The sequence below is a fragment of the Lithobates pipiens genome, unplaced genomic scaffold (assembly GCF_037356315.1).
Source record: "Lithobates pipiens isolate NorthernLeopardFrog02 unplaced genomic scaffold, aLitPip1_a1.2 Scaffold_3, whole genome shotgun sequence".
NCBI classification, from domain to species: domain Eukaryota; kingdom Metazoa; phylum Chordata; class Amphibia; order Anura; family Ranidae; genus Lithobates; species Lithobates pipiens.
In genome coordinates, this window is record NW_027507790.1 from 276,284,145 (window position 1) to 276,301,549 (window position 17,405).

The following is a 17,405-nucleotide window of genomic DNA, read 5'->3' on the forward strand; positions in this document are numbered from 1 at the left end:
CCAATCACTTCACCCGCTATGCACAGTCTTATCCTACTAAAGATCAGAAGGCCATCACTGTGGCTAAGATGCTCGTGGAGAAGTATTTTGTGCACTATGGGCTACCTGTACAAATTAATTTAGACCAAGGAAGAGACTTTGAGAGTCGACTAGTCCATCAGCTGTGTGCCCTATTGGGTATCAAGTCTCATACTAAACAGTATCACCCTCAAGGAGACCCTAAACCTGAACGATTCAATCAGACTTTGCTAAACATGTTGGAAACTCTAACCCCAGAAAATAAACTGTATGGGGTAATCATATAGCAGCACTAGTGCATGCCTACAATAACACAGAGAGTGATGCTACTGGTTACTCCCACTACCGCCTTATGTTTGGGAAAGAGGCTTGTCTGACCTGGCTTTTGGCACCTCCCTTAATGACACCTCTTTAACATCACATACGGGTTATGTGGACAGATTACGTAAGAACTTACAACAAGCCTATGAAAAAGCTATGGAGAGGGGGGCGTGGCCTGGACGGAGACCGAGATGGCTGCCTAACTTGGGAGCTCCCGCGTTCTGGGGATACATTACCTGCTCATACGGGAGCCTACCTCTTTTCCCTGCTATGCACAGGTCCACCAGGAGCTCGTCTACCTCCCGCACCCCTAAGGAGTCCAGGACCTTGCAGGGGAGGCATATTCCGGAGATATTCCGGTCACAGAAACACCAGGCCCACGAGCCTCTGCAGGCCCAATCCCCGGCCTCGCCTGACGGACCGCCGCTGGTTCACATGCCTGGTGCCTCCTCGCCCAGCCCTGGGGGGGCTCATCCCCCGAGCCTCTTAGACCTGGAGAAAGTTTCCCAGGACATCAAATGCACGGTAACCGCAGCTATTGCGGGTCTCAAGGCGGATTTGCTGGCTGTGGCCCACCGCATGGACAGCGTGGAACAAACCACCCAGACCCACGCCGCGGCCAATCGTCAGGTACAATCTGCCTATGACTCCTAGGTCTCCCAGGTGTTCGAGCTCCACAGGCACGTTGAGGACCTGGACAACCGCGGACGACAGCATAATATCAGGGTGCGCGGAATCCCTGAAACCGTCGAGCCAGATGTCATCCAATCTACCCTGTGTGCCATATTCAACGACCTTATGGAGCGCCCGGCAGACTCCCCCATAGACATGGAAAGAGCTCATCGCGCCCTCCGCCCCCCACCCAGGGACTCCGAACCGCCCAGGGACATTATTTGCGCTATTGTAAACTTTCCCCTCAAGGAAGAAATTCTTCGTAAAGCACACATAAGGGGTCGTATTTCGTTTAATGGGGCAGAGGTGAAACTCTTCCAAGATCTCTCACAGATCACTCTTCAGAACAGGAAGGCGCTCCGACCGTTACTGGAGACCCTACGTTCTAGAAACATTCAGTACCGCTGGAGGTTTCCCTTTGGCCTGTCTGCCTCCGCCAGAAGGCGTTCTGCTCTCCTCCGCACTCCTGAGGATCTTCCGGCCGTCGACCTGGACCGATGTCTCCTAACGCCCGTTCGCTGCGCCGAGATCTGCGCCAACAAAGCCCCTCACCTCCGTTAGCATGAGGCGAGGCCTTGGAGGACTAAGGGTCGTCACCGCCGACGGGGTCCTGCTGTGTGTGAGTACCTCTCCCAACTTCCCAACCCCTCCTGGATCCTGTCCCCGTCTGGCCTGAGACTTCCCTTGTTTTCTCTGCCATCCCCCTCCATCCCTTTACAGTTGGCTCCGGTTGACCATCCTTAGTCGCCATTTACCATGCTCCCCTGTGACATCCGAGACTGCCATATATCACTCCTTGTAGCCTCCCCCGCTCTGGTCACACTGTGACTGCACATCCCGCCCCCGGACCATGGTGAAGCCACGATACCAGGGGTCATTCCAGCTCAGCTGACGCCCGGAAGGTGACCGATACAGCCCAGGACTCACCGAGCTGCCTCTGCTGAACTACCCCCGTATCCCAGGTGGATACCTATATCCATGCTGATCCCTTTATCCCATCTTGGACCCACGCCCGGACTTCCTCTTTTTTCTCCCCGGTGTTTTCTCCATGGATATAAGCTGCAACTCCCCGGTGATTTTTATTCCCTCTGCTGGATTTTATTTTTATTTTTGCTCCTAGTTCTCAGGGGTTTTGGAACTCGGTTTATCCCATGACTCCTGTGGGGTAAGGCTCTTTCTTCCCTTCCCTCCTGCGGCCAAAATACCCATATACATGTCCCCTCACCCCTTGGACTGCCGTTGGGAGGACACGATTTTGTGATCTTGCTGCTTTCCTCTGTGGCTATATATAATTTTTCTCAGGTTGACTCTATAAGCTATGCACTTGCCCCCGAGGCTGCTCCTACCCCCCCGCTGCCCTTCCTCCCCCTTTCCATGTCCCTTCCTCCCTCTCCCCCTTCCTTCCCTCGCCCCCCCTTCCCTCTTCCCTTCCCTTCCCCCTCCCTTCCTTTCCCCCCCTTCCCCCCCCGTCTCCCCCCTCATCTCCCCTACCCTCTCCCCCTCCCTCCCCTCCCTCCCGATCCAACGTTCTAATGTTGTCCTTCCCCAAGGAGGGATAGGTACTCGATCAGGACTCCTCATAGGCCTCCTCCTCCTGGGCCAATTTTACTCGAATCCGCGGCGGGTTCCCGCATCGCATGCCTCCCGGCGGCAGTTCACACTGCCCTATGCGAACTGCTGGGAGTGTCAGTGAAATGTTAATGACACCCCCAGATCAGTTCGCATATCGCAGTGCAATCTGCAAACTCGGATCGCATGGTGTGAACACCCATGCGATCCGATTCTGCTGCGGACCAAAAAAAGGGTCCCGTGCGAATTTGCGGCGGGTGCGGCGCGAATTCAGCCATACTATCTGTATGGCTGAACTCGAATCGCACAGAGATCGGATGTGATTTGCACTGCAGTGCGGTGCGAATCACATTCGTTCTCATAAACCGCTGCAATGTGAACCCAGCCTTAGTGACACTGGCGACGGGGGGTGATCACGGCGTTAAACCTTTATTGGGGGGGTTAGGGGGGTACATTAGAACTAAAGGGGGCTAACCCTAACTGCCCTAACAGTTATTACAGTCACAAATGACACCAATGCAAAAAAAAAAAAAAAATGACATTGGTGTCACTGTGACTGGGGGGCAGGGGTAATTGGGGGGGGTGATCGGGGGGGTGTGAGTGTGCCTGGCATGTTCTACTGTGTAGTGTCGTGTTGGTGCAACTCACCGATCCTCTCTCCTCGGTGTCGGAACGAAAAATACCGACACGGAGGAGAGATTACATCACTTCCTCTCCTGTGTTTACATTACAGGAGAGGAAGTGATGTCACGGAGCATTTTCATTCGTCGGGAGCGATCGCGAGGGGGTGGCCATGAATGAATGGCCGCCCCCTCATCCCGGATTGCTCCCGAACGAATACCGACCGCCGCAGGCACCGGGGGGGGCCCGATCGGGCCCCCCACCCGCGGGAAGGCAGGGACGTACAGGTACGCCCATATGCCTGCCCGTGCCATTCTGTCGACGTACATCGTCGTGCGGCGGTCGGCAAGTGGTTAAAGACCCCCTCGCCCTGGAACGTATACGCTCGAGTATTCGGCTGTATTTCCAGGAAAACTCGGAGTCCGTTGCCTCCCCGGTCTCTCTCTGGGAGGCACATAAGTGTGTGATCAGGGGGGAACTGATGGCTATATCCTCACAAGCCAAAAAACTGTACCAGGAACGTGTGTCTACCCTCCTGACACAGCTAAAGTCTTTGGAACTGTCCCACAAACAATCACAAGCACAGACTACCCTCCAAGACCTGATCCGCACTCGTGCTCTGCTTGCAGAAGAGTTGGACAAGCGCACTAAAAGACGATATATCCTTGGCCAAAGGATCTTTTATGAACATGGCAACAAGTGTGGCCACCTCCTGGCACGCTCGGTTCAATCAGCCAAACTATCACCCACCGTCCACAACTTACGCAGCCCTACGGGCTCTTTACTTACCAAAAACGAGGTACTGTGTACTCTATCCCTAGAAGCACGGTTTTCACCCCTTGAGCTATACACCGAAACAGATGAAGGTCGGCAAAAGCCCGGGACCTGATGGATTTTCCCTCCAATATTACAAAACCTTCCTAGACATTCTTTCCCCTAACCTTTTACACACGTTTAACGCCTTAGCTGATCCCCAAGTATGACCAGATAGGATGTTAAAGGCCCACATCGCTGTAATACCCAAGGAAGGCAAAGACCCGCTCCTAGTAGCGAACTATAGGCCAATATCACTGTTGAATGTGGACATAAAAATCTATGCCAAGATCCTAGCCAACAGATTGTTACCCCTGATCTCTGGTCTGATTCCCAATGACCAGGTGGGTTTTGTCCCGGGCAGGGAGGCCTGGGACAACACCACCCGTGCCTTGAACCTACGCCATTGGCTCACTTCTTCCAAAACTCACGGCTTTCTTCTCTCACTAGACGCCAAGAAGGCGTTCGATAGAGTGGCCTGGGATTACATGCGAGCAGTCTTGGCAGCGGTGGGCTTAGGTGACCGCATGCTCGCCTCTATAATGGCTCTGTACGCCGGCCCCACAGCGGCGGTGAGAGTCAATGGCCACCTATCGAACGCCTTCCCCATTAACAACGGCACTCGCCAAGGCTGCCCCCTCTCCCCACTGATATACATTCTCACTTTAGAGCCCCTTTTAAACAAACTCAGAGCAAACCCTGATATCAGGGGAGTCCTGGTGAAGGGTAGGGAGTTTAAGGTCTCAGCTTTTGCTGATGACATTTTGCTTTCCCTGACTTCACCGCGTACTTCTCTCCCATCACTTCTCCGTGATCTGGAGGCTTTTGGGAAGATTTCCAACCTCAGAATTAACTACACCAAGTCTCATGCCCTAAATGTCACCATACCCTCCCAGGAAGTGGCCCATTGCCAAGCAGCTTTTCCCTTTCGATGAGAACGCACCGCTATCTCATACCTAGGTAATAAAATCCTGCATCACCTCTCGGACCTCTACCCCCTCAACTTTCACGCTGCCTTGGCCCACACCCAAAACTATCTTAAGGATTGGAATCACCTCAATGTGTCATGGTTCGGCCGGGCAGCCCTGCTTAAAATGATTGTCTTACCTCACTTCCTATACCTGATCCAAACTATCCCTATGGCCTTACCTACCAGCTTTTTCTCCTCCTACCGGAGGATCTGCTCGGCCTTTCTATGGAAAGACTCCCCCCCGCGAATCAAATACTCTCGACTTACGCTGCCCAAACCCAAAGGAGGTATTGCCCTCCCGGACCTACATAAATACTATATAGCCTGCCACCTCACCAGAATCGTGGACTGGAATATCCACCCCCGAAACAATGGCCACAATCGCTTGCCACACACCCGTTTATCTATACTTCCCTGATGTTATGCAAGAAAATCTCTGCCAACATACCTATTGCACCGACCCCAGGCCCCTTAATCACACTACGATGCAACCCTGACTTTCCCCCTGGAAATACACCTAACTTTCTTCGGCAGGACTGGCCCTTTGAGGATGTCCTTGCCTCGCACTTTTACCCGGGGGGCAGGATTGCCTCTTTTGACACTCTTAGGAACCTCTCGAAATCCTCGTCCTTCTCGTTCTGGACGTACCGTCAAATTCGCCACTTCCTCTCCACCCAGGCCGCCCCGGATGACTGGACGAGACCACTCACCCCATTTGAAGACTTGTGTAACCGTAAGGCGCCCCAAAAGCACCTCATCTCCCTCCTATATGCCCTTATCTCGGACCCGAGCATTTCGACCCTATCCCCGTCGCAATCCTCTTGGCACAGAGACCTGACGACCCCTCTAAGACCGGAGGAATGGACTAGGGTCCATGAATATCTACATGGTGGTTCACTGAATGTCGCCATTCAGGAGAACGGATATAAAATTCTCACTAGATGGTACAGGACCCCATCTCGCCTCCATAAATTCTCCCCTGCCATCCCGAATATCTGCTGGAGATGTAACGCCGATGTAGGGACGATGATACACATATGGTGGGCCTGTCCAGGCATCCAACCCTTCTGGAGGGAAGTCCACAGAATCATCTTAGCAGTTACCACCTTTGACTTAGACTTCTCACCGGCACAATTTCACCTCCACCACACGTCCCTATCCTGGAGGGCTTATTTTAAATCCCTGGCCATGCACATGGTCAACGCTGCAAGATTGTTTATCCCTAGACACTGGCGGGCTACCCGCGCCCCAACTTTGGGCGAATGGTTTGCGACCATCTCCAGGATTGGTGACATGGAAGAGTTGATCCACATCTCCCAAGAGAGAATGGAGAAATTCTCCTTTACTTGGGCCTGTTGGTCTCACTTTACAACTACCCCTGAATTCAAACAACATGTTCCCCCAGATTGAGTATTGACTCTCACCCGGGGCCCCGCATCTCGTTCCTTTTGCCCCTCAGAGACTTGGGGCGAGGGGCTACACCCCCTTTTCTTTCTTTCTTTTTCTTTTCTTTCCCCTCCTTGATCCCCTCCCCCTCATTCCCCGTCACCCTCCCCCCCTTACTTTCTCATCTCTTTCCCTGTTTCCTCTGCCTCTCTTTGCCCTATCTTCTGGCCCGCACTTCTACCCTAGGGCGACACGGTCCAGCGCTGGTAGCAACCCGTGTCGCCTCCCCTATCACTGGCAATCTAACATAGTGACACTGAATTAAGACTGGCATAGCCATTGGAACAGGCTTCTCCACCCATACTGTTGCCTGGTACACCCAGGCGGTTCCTCTTGGTCCCTCCTGTGCTGTGTTCTTCTTTTTGACTGTTTTGTACGCTGTACCTGTTTATTTGCGATCATCTGTTCCTGTTATTATTGTAATTTCAATAAAATCTTTATGGAAAAAAAAAAAAATAAAAAGCTATGGAGCATGCTTCTAGCAGAGAATCTCAGAATAATTGAAAATTTAATATAAGAGTAAAGATCCCTGGCTTACCCATATATCAGATCGGACCTGATGGAGAGAAGGGACCGTTGAAGATGTGGCACAGTAATCACTTGTTACCATTATCAGATGCAGTGAGGGTGCCTCAAGCACCTCTACAGCCTTCCCCAAAGCCAATTCCACCTTAAACACGCTCACCAAAGGAAATGTTGACTGCAGCTGATATGATGGACAAAGAAGATGAGGAGTTTGGAGAAGATTATGTGTTTTCTCGAGTTTCCAGCTCAGTGTCCTCACCAGAAAGAAGGCAGATTGAAGAAGAGGAGGATGATATGGTGAATGTGCCTTTCTGGTTGTCATCTGCCAAAGATAACTAATAGCCAGCCCTGTGAAGAGGATAGAAGCTTATAAAGCATGCCACCACAGCAAAAAGAAACAGCTCAGATGATACCCCAATGACCAAAAGAAACAGCTAAGATGGTACCTCGGGGCGTGGCCTGGCATCGGAGCAGGATGGCGGCATAAAGGGAGAGCTCCGCCACCCAGACTCCCAGTTTTGGCTATAATCAGCGTTTACTCCTTGGCGAGAAGCTGGCAAGATGACCGGGAGAAGCCATTCAGCCACCCGGTCCCAACAAGAGAAAGCCACGCAACTTAGCAAACAGATTCCGGCAATGTTCCGCTCCCAAACGGCAGACTCACAGGCCGCATCATGAGCCGTGGGCCGGAGTCTGGGCTCCACCGCTGATGCAGACCACTCGGATCTTTCTGCTTCAGGTACGAGCGCGGCGCATACCTCACCCCTCCTGTGCCTAGCAGACCTTCAGCTGGTTGCGGCAGATATTAAGAGCTCCCTGTGCGCGGCTGTCTCGGACTTAAAAATGGAGATACGGGCTGTGGCGAACAGGTTAGAGCACGTCGAATCAGCCGCCATGACACACGGAGCAGCCATTCAGTAACTGCAGCGTTCCTCCACAGTGCATGCCCAGCACCTCCTGGATATGCATAAGCATATGGAGGATTTAGACAACAGGGGCCGCAGGCGCAATCTTCGCATCAGGGGGATACCAGAGACAGTGGAGGGCCCCCAACTACAAGTGGCGGTGTGGGCAATATTTAACACACTCCTAGGCAGACCACTAGATGCCCCGGTGGAGATGGAGAGGTGCCACAGAGCGCTCAGACCCAGAGGCAGAGACACCGACCTGCCGAGAGACGCAGTGTGCTGCCTGGTCAACTTCACACAGAAAGAAGAAATCCTTAGACTGGCAAGGAATCACGCTAACATGGAGCATGAGGGTGTGCGTATACAGATCTTCCAGGATCTTTCTAACATCACCCTTCAACATCGGAGGGACCTTCGCCCCCTGCTCCAAGTTCTTAGAGAACACCGGATTCCATACCGTTGGAAGTTTCCTTTCTGCCTTCAAGCTATGGCAGGAAATCGTACGGCAATGTTGAGAACACCAGCAGATCTCCAGCAATTTTGTGACACCCTTAATATTCCAATGACTGAGGTACCTGATTGGTATGGGGCCTTTCTTCAACCCGACCCATGGATTCCTGCCAAGCAAGACGACACCCCTAGGTCCCAGAGGAGCAGGCAAAGACGTCGCAGAACCTCAGCTACCACTCCGCCAAGGCAGCGCGGAGACATGGAGACTGACGAGAGTCCACGAGCCTCGCCATCGTCAGTACGCCGCAGAACTGATCAACCCTAACACCGAAGGTGATATGGTAAGAGGACGCCTTGCTGATTGTGCCTGAGCCCACCTCCCTATTAGGGAATTTTTGGTTTTAGGACTTTTTTGTTGTTCCTGCTTTTTGGTTAGTACTCAAGTTGCTCCCCATATCAGTCATTGGTGACACTGACCATTTACATTTGGGCCTCCTTATGCCCTTCCCTAGTGTGTGCTCCCTAAAACGAGCATGCTATTCCTAAGGATAGGAACAATAAGGAGGGACCACGCTTGTGGCAGCACACTTAGAGCCACGTAGTTGATTGTTACTGGCCAACGCAGCAACCCCTGTGGTTTGGAGGATAGGAAGTAAGGCATCACTTCGCATGCTCCCTGTTTCATGGGATCTAGTGTTGACACTGGAGCGGAACTCTCAGAGACAGCCTTTTTGCAGGGTTGCCGTTGCAAGCGTTGGGGAGAGCGCTCCTTCCCGGTAGGTGATCACTTTGTGGGCATCTTATGTCATAATTTGAACTATGTCTTTTGATCTACATTCACCGTTCTGCTTGAGTTAAACTGTTGTACCCCTTCAGCCCCTATCGATGTCCACCATGAATAGACTTTTCAGTGCTGCACACTATGTGAAGAACATGATCTTCCCTTCATGGATGTATGGACTTGTTGCAACCAGATATCTATTGCCTTTGGGAGAGTCTGATCCTCCATGCACCCCTCCCTTCCCTGTCCCCCCCCCCCCCTTTTTTTTCCCCAATGGTGGCTCATACTTACAACGATAGGTTGTTCATGAGCAAGGGTCCTAGATGATGGACAGATAGTAAGAAGAGGCAAAACAGCAATGTTAACCACGTGACTCCTGGGTCCACTGAGAAACACCGCCTAGTAGGGAAGCATGGATGCTTGGGAACCAGGAGGCATAGTTATGCCTGTTTCGGCTGGGGCTACTTTCGTGGTAATGATAGATGTTATGTTTTTTGCTAGCTCCACTGGGTATGTTTATCTGAGGTGACAACCATTACCAAGATGAAGGAGTGGCGAGTCAGGAGGGCAACAATCATTTATAGCGGATACCCTCACGGTGTATCAATAGATATTCTTAGGATGTAAAGCCTAAATTTCCCATTTGTTTATTTGTTTATCTGTTTATGTGTTCCTATGTTATATGTTCCTTTGTGAAAAACGTGACGCAGGCTGTGCAGATGATCACAATCTTGCATTCATGACCGGGGTACTTAACTTGGAGCGGGGGGACAGAGGTTGTGCTTCTACTGTCCCCCGGCCCCTATGTGCATCTCCTGGGTGGGCCCCCCTACTCAGGAAGGGTTCTCCCCCAGACGTCAGAATCAGGCTTATTACATGGCGCTCTGCAGCCTTTCCTGGGTGGGGGGGAGCAGACCATTATTCCCCTGCTGAGGACCCTTCACCTACTAACTGTATGCAAGCCCTGGGAGGAAGGGTTGGTCGAAGGTGGCCAATTGTTTCGGTACTAGGCTACTTCCCCACACCAGGGAGGCAGGTTACTCCCTTGGAAAACCCGGTACGGGACATTTGATACTAGTTATCTAGTCCCACAGGTTATTTCTATAGCAGGCCTTAGACCACCTCCGGTATTATTTAACACTCCCAATGGAGGAGGTACTTACTTGGTCCAAGGACCAATATATGCTTAAACATCTAGGAGCATATTACCCCGTTGGAACGAGATAAGGACTTAACCCTTCTCTTAAGCCCTTGCTTGATCTTGTTATCCCTTTCCCCCCTCTAACCCTACCCCCTCTTTCCCTTATCCCTTTCTCACCTCTCCTTGTTTTTACCTAGACCGCCTTCCCTTCCCTTCCTTCCCCCCCCCCCCCCCTTTTTCGTTTTTTTTTTTTTCTCTCTCTCTCTCTCTCTCTCTCTCTCAATATTGAAAAGCCAGCCACCAATATGCCTCAGGAGGGGCGCAGATCAGCTCCTCTGTCCCTCAAAGTGTATTCTCTGAATGCGAGGGGATTGAATATCCCAAAAAAGCGTAGTAGTCTACTGACTGAAGCTTACAGGCAGAAAGCCCAAATTATATTTGTGCAAGAAACACATTTTAAAACGAGTTCTATACCCCGGTTGTCTAACCACCGATTTTCGATCATATTCCATGCGACGTGTGCTGACTCTAAGACAAAAGGAGTGGCGGTACAGCTGGCAAAGTCGTTTGCACTCAACTTGACGGACCAGCTGGTGGATCCAGAGGGCAGGTTCATTTTCTTGAAAGGTACCTGGAGAGATAAACCGGTGACTCTGGCAAATATATATATTTCCCAAACACTAGACAAATATCCTTCTTGAAGGATACTTTTTTGAAGTTAACTTTGTTCCAGGCGGGCTTAGTGATTTTGGGCGGTGACCTTAATGTGGCCCTAAACCCACTCTTAGACACATCCTCAGGCACCTCCTCACTCCCTTTCACGTCTCTGAGGCAAGCAAAACTTCAGCTAGCCTCACTCACGCTCCATGACTCTTGAGGCACCTTAAATCCATGTAGGAAGGACTACACGTTCTATTCGGCACCGCATAGTCGATACTCTCGACTGAATTACCTGTTTATAACCCAGAAAGACCTGCATACCTGCATGACACGACAATAGAAAATATGGTGATCTCGGATCATCCGATTACTATGACTTTGCGATTCCCCCAAAGGGAAACATTCACTAAAATCTGGAGATTCGATGCCTCCCTCCTTTCCGACGCTGGGGACCTAGCTGCCATCAAACAGGCCATTAGTGAGTATTTCAGACATAACGACACCCCGGACACGTCCCCTTTGGTTCAGTGGGAAGCTCACAAATGTGTAATACGCGGGCACCTGCTGGCCCTAGCGGCGACAAAAAAGAAACGACACCAGGCCCTGATCTCAGAATTGTCATACAAAATCTCCAAATTGGAGGCGCAACACAAATGTTCCCTAGCTCTTACAGTAGCATCCAAACTAGCAGACACTCTGGCTCTCTTGCGGGAAGAGTTGTACAAAAAGGCACGGAAACGGCAGGCGCTGACACAGAAGTTTTTTTATGAGAACAGCAATAAACCAGGGAGACTTCTGGCCAGGTTCACGAAACAGCGTACCCTCGCTCTCTCTGTACACCATCTTGTGGATAAGACAGGAAAGAAGCACACCGAAAATGAAGAGATAGCAGGTCTATTTCATGATTTCTATAAGAAACTCTACGACATACGGGCAAATGAACACAATCCACCCTCCACAGAGACTAGATCGCACTTGCTAAGGGACTTCCTTCGTAAGCACAGTCCTACAGCATTATCAGCTGATGACCAGAGGGCTCTTGAAGCCCCGTTGTCTTTGGAGGAATGGGTAGAGGCCTTAAAGTTTATGAATCCCAGAAAGAGCCCTGGGCCGGATGGCTTTACGGCACAGTATTATAAGAGCTTCCCAGACCTCCTAGGCCCTGGCTTCATTAAAGCCTTTAATTCCTTAGGAGGATTGTCAGACCCCCCTCGCAGTCTCTTAGAAGCATACATCACGGTGATCCCAAAGAAGGGCAAGGATCCAGCTAACATTGTGAACTACCGTCCAATATCACTCCTAAATGTAGACGTGAAACTTTTCTCTAAAATATTAGCGACTAGGCTTTCCTATCATCTTCCAGCATGGGTGGGGTTGGATCAGGTGGGTTTTGTCCCTGGCAGAGAGGCCAGGGACAACACCACCAAAGCTTTAAACCTGCACCATTGGCTGACTTCCACACATAGAAAAGGGTTTTTTTTGTCCATGGATGCGGAGAAGGCCTTTGACCTGGTGGCCTGGGACTACATGGAGGCAGTACTGGAGGCAATAGGCTTGGGATGTCACATGCAAGGGTTTATCAAAGCCCTATATGCTAACCCAAGCGGCAGGGTCTGAGTCAACGGTCACCTGTCAGAGGCCTTCCCCATCCAGAATGGGACCAGGCAGGGCTGTCCCCTCTCCCCCTTACTTTATGTCCTTACATTGGAACCCCTGCTGAGCTATATCCGAGCAAATATGGATATTAAAGGCATTGAGGTGCACAGCCGAGAATATAAACTTGCGGCGTTCGTGGACGATGCCCTGCTGTTTCTCTCATCACCATGATATCCTTGCCAAACCTGATGCAAGTATTGGAACAATTTAGATGTATCTCTAATCCAAAAATTAACTTTTTTTAATCGTACACCCTTAATATTTCATTATCCCCTCACGAAGTGCAGATGCCCCAGAGAACTTCCCCTTTGCCTGGAAGACAGATGCTATTACCTATTTAGGCATCCAGTTACCCAGCAGGTTGGCAGACCTGTATAATCTGAATTTTCTGACGGAACTGAAAAGGCTGCAACAAGACCTCCATAGGTGGAGCACACCCACCATTTCCTGGTTCCTGCGCACCTCTATCGTAAAGATTATGGTACTGCCTCGCATCTTATATAAAATGCAGACCATACCGATCCGCCTCCCTCCTTCCTTTTTTACGGCCTACAAGAAGACGTGCAGATCCTTTCTCTGGGGAGCCAAAGGGGTAAGAATTGGATGGGCGAAGCTGGTTCTGCCAAAATCCGAGGGGGGGATTGGTCTCCCAGATCTCCAGAGATACTATTGGGCCTCTCAGCTGACTCGAATAGTGGACTGGAAGGTTCATATTAGATGTAAAGGCTGGGTTCTCCTGGAACAACTGATTGCTGAAACGAATCCCGGTGCACTGCCTTGGCTGACCAGTAAATACGTCCCCGCAGGGGTAAATGCTCATCCCCTCATTAGTGCTACTTTGGAGGCTTTTGACAGAGCTTGTATGGCCCATGTTGTATCAGTCAAGGAATGTGCATTGACTCCAATTTGGGGAAACCCGGACTTTGCGCCTGGGTTAGCCAAGTCCTTTTTGTCCGCGGAATGGCCTCATGCGGAAGTGCTAGCTGGACATTTTTTCTCCAGAGGCAAATTTCTTAACCAAAGGGAGCTAGCATCCCTGTCGGTGTCCAAATCTTTTCCCTTTTGGACATATTTACAACTTAAGCACTATTTGGACAGCCCAACAACCAGGGAGAAATTAGCAAAAACCCCTACAGTTCTTGAGTCATTATGCTCAGGCCACTCCCCCCAGCGCCATGTGATCTCTGCACTTTATGCCTCCATGTTTCAGGACGCATATAGCGTCCTGCAGAAAGATTACGGCTTTTGGGAGAGGCAATTAGGCATAGAAATACCTCACGCTAGTTGGGAACGCATTCACTTGTATATCCACAAAGGATCACTGAATGTCCACACCCAAGAAAACGGGTACAAAATTAAAACACGCTGGTACAAAACACCGGAGGTACTCCATAGGTTAATACCCACAGTCTCTGATCGCTGCTGGAGATGCGGCTGGGAGAAAGGTACCTTTTTACATATTTGGTGGGACTGCCCTCGGATCCAGCCATATTGGCGTAGAGTGCATGAAACGACGACTCTGGTGTCTTCACTCCCTTTAGAATTCACACCAACACAGTATCTCCTCCACCACTCGAAAATATCCAAAAGAAGATATTTTAAATCAGCAGCAATGTATATGATCAATGCTGCTAAGCTGTGCCTACCAGTTCATTGGAAATCCACAGTGATCCCGTCAATGAAAGATTGGACCTCTCGCATAGACTGCATAGCAGGGGTTGAGGAGCTGATCTTCTCCACTCAAGACAGAATTGCCCACTTCATGGCTATTTGGGAAGATTGGTTCAAGTTCCGCAGGTCACCGGAATATGAAAACCTTTTGAAAGACAATGGCTGACATTCCACGGTAACTGCTTTGTCTCAGATCAACGAATAGTCAGAGGATGAGGTAATATCAACAAAAGGGGTGCTGTGAGGACTGGATGGGGAGGGTAGCTGGTGGAAGCCCCACCCCCCCCAAGCCAGACTGCGCATGTCCCTCCTCCCTTCTGTCTCCCCCCCTCTTTTTTTTCCCCGCCATACCGCCCCGCTTCCCCCCCCCTCCTTCCTTCCCTGTTTTCCCCCCTTCATTTGATCTTAGGGATGGGGGATGCGGTGCACGGGACCGCCCTCTCGGGAGGCCCCGGTTCTCATCTCCCTGTAATTAGACTGTACATCAGGACACCAGGAGGTCGTGCCTCCTTTAGGTCTAATTCCCATAGGACAGACACATAATGGGGACTCGACCCATGCTTCATTTGACACATATAAGCCATTCTGTGTAACGTTATAAAACAAGTATGGTTTGCTGATGCAAGATTTCAATCTGGGTACGACCAAGTGCTGCGTAATCTTACTGCTTTGTGTACGTGACTGTCTCTCTTTGTGAAACTAAAATGTGCCAGAATTACCTGTTTCATTATTTCTGCAATATTTCTGTTGTATTTTGCATTATCTTTAATAAAAAGAAACTCTTTATGGGAAAAAAAAAGATGGTACCTCAATGGTCAATGGAGACAAATAAGATGGACCAGGGTTTAAGACATTGCCATTTGCCACCTTTTGAAGGGATGGACAGACCCAATGCCGAAGGAGTTGTCCCTGAACTAGACTAGGGACCTGATAGACTTCTCTAGTGAGTTGTTACCAATCCTGATGTTCGTGAATCTTCATTAAATCTTGAATCTGCCAGTGAAGACCCTGATGTTGGGGAACCTCCATCAGCTTCTGAAATGGTAGGTGAAAACCTTTCCCATGAATTGGATGTACAAATTAGTGCTAATGAAACAACTCGAGATTTAACATATACTGCTGGAATGTATTCGCCAATGTGGTTAAAGAGGGATGTGCACCCTCCCAAGAGACTTATTCATGACACATTGGGAGAGAGCTCTGAAGAACTGATTCATACCATTCACAGATCAGCTCCTGATGCTACACCCCGCACTGTTAATTGGGTAGGGGGCGACTCTGTCTTCACCTCTGACACCAATGAGTGGAACACAGCAATTGCCCTAGCCTGTTCAAAGACTGATTTTGATCTGATAGTATGTATAGATGGTTCCAAAGAAACCCAGAAGTTTGTCAGTATTTGTTAGATTTTGATTGTGGTTAATGGAAAAATAAATCATCAATAATTCATTCTTTCCTTTTCAGCAAGCTGAAGTGGGTAATCTTTATGTCTCTGGGGACCAAATAATTCAAGTGGGGGGAGTGTGTAGCCAAGGGTTTGCTACCAATAGTTATTACAGTTGTTATTTCAAATGAGTGTGTCTCCCTCTAGTGGCTGTTGGGATCTGTTAGGATTTTTCCTTATTCCAGACAAGGAATGCGGCAAAGTATTGTGGAGTTGTAGTTTGGAAGAGGAGAGGAAGTGACTCTGTTAGCTTGATCAGCCCTGAACTATAGGACAGACAATGCTAAGCACGCAGAACTGCCTGCTAGAAGTAGTGATAAAAGTACCAGCGTGGCCTGCTTTTCAGCCTCTCTGGACGCCATTCAACACCTGCCAGCACTAGGTCTGTGTTTGACCAGGAGTGAGAGACTGTGGCCTATACAGCAGAGAGCCGGATTTCCCACCTCATGAGGGATCTCAGAGTACAGCTTTGCCATCCTAGCAAGCAGACTAGTCTGAGCTTCAGAGCAACTGAAAGCCCCTGCACTTCAGCCCACTGGGAGTTGTGGTGTGGCACTGCCACATTCACCAGAAGGAGACACCAGTAGGGGATTCCGGACAAAGCCTCACAGCCATTTGAGTCCATTGGGGTGAGAGGGCACCTGCCCATTTCAGTAGAGAGTACAATATTGCTGAGTGAGTTCTTTCAACAGACTTCTGGTGAGACTTGTAGTTCCACAGAGGTGAATCTACTTCTTCACAGGCATCATACAGCTGAACTCTGGGGCCTTGCCTTTTACCCCTGCACTGTAAGGTCAGTACTGTATTGCACTCACATGTAAGGAGGAATCTACAAGTGGTGATATTTCTTCAGTTAAGCAGTCATCCACATATCTTTTGTTCTACAGTCATTTATTTTCCTTTCCCTTTGTGGAGTCATGCCCCTTCGCTTCACCCCCCCCCCCCCCCCCGCTGTCTCCTGGGAAACACACAGGTCCCAGAAGATAGCGGGGACTATTTACTATGCGCAACGTAAATCGTGCATGTGCAGTAGGGTACCAGGAAGTGAAGCCGTAACACTTCACTTCCTGATTCCCTCCCTAACATCATATTGTAGAATGGAACCCAAGGTGTCAGAGGTAAGAGAGGATCTACAGAGTTGGGTAGCCAGTGGGGTATAGAGTCAATCAGCAGCCCTCACTGGGGTACCACTACAATGTAACCAGTGTGTAGGGTTGCACGTTAATGTCACAGGTTAGAATATTTGTAACACCCTTCCGTGTCTAATATGGAGTCTTTGAGTCAAAAGGCGAAAGATTTGCGTATTGCTAGGAGTACTCCTCTTTTTTTTTTTTCTTGGGTGCAGGCTAGGAAGATGTTAGAGTAATCATTATGGGAGCATTGGGGAGTAGCACCAAGTTGGAAATGGGTTTCCTGTATGATCAAAATGTCTGATTTTCATTTAGTCGCATCTGACCACATAGAGAGGCATTTCGCTGGGGGATTTAGGCCACTGGCATTTAGGGAAAGGCATGCAATAGTCATGGGCTTGTTCTATTTGATACAATGTGCAATGTAGTGTGTTACTCACTTTTGTTGTCAGGGAGCTGGTGGTGGGTTTCTTGGTATGTAGTGTAATGGGCGTCAGATCAGACCAGGTGGCGATGCTCCTGTTGACCCACATATTGATGTGGCGTGATGGTTCAGTGGAGAATGGTTCACCCAGTGTTAACTTCCAAGTAGCTTTACTCATGTACTGT